This window comes from Chaetura pelagica, unplaced genomic scaffold (genome assembly GCF_000747805.2).
Source record: "Chaetura pelagica isolate M959 unplaced genomic scaffold, ChaPel_1.0 scaffold13, whole genome shotgun sequence".
NCBI classification, from domain to species: domain Eukaryota; kingdom Metazoa; phylum Chordata; class Aves; order Apodiformes; family Apodidae; genus Chaetura; species Chaetura pelagica.
The window spans coordinates 1,576,454-1,576,848 of record NW_009954543.1 but is presented as its reverse complement, the minus strand read 5'-3'; positions in this window follow the sequence as shown (position 1 = coordinate 1,576,848).

Sequence of the window (395 nt, the reverse complement as noted above, 5' to 3'; positions counted from 1 at the left end):
TGCTGGCCCTCGGTTTCTTTGGTGACACTACAGGGATTTCAGATCCTGTCGAAGGGCAAAAGTCCATCCCTTTTTTCAATGACTTTCTCCCTAAAGACTAGCAAAACCAGTATCTAAAAATAAATAAGGCGGTAATAATTTTCACCGAAGGAAAGCATCTGGATCCTGAGTACGTTTGTACGTACCCATATGTGCCAGGCTGCACATCCTACCCGGGTGACAAAAACTACCGGAATGTTGCACGGCGTGTAGGTAACGCTCCGTCACGCAGAGAGTGCGCCCTTTTACCCTCCCGGAGCCAGGGCCAGGGCCGGGGCCAGCACGGAGGCGTTGGTGGGGCGGGCACGGCCCAAGTGATCCGCAGCAAACAAAGAGGATGGCAGCGACCCACCCCC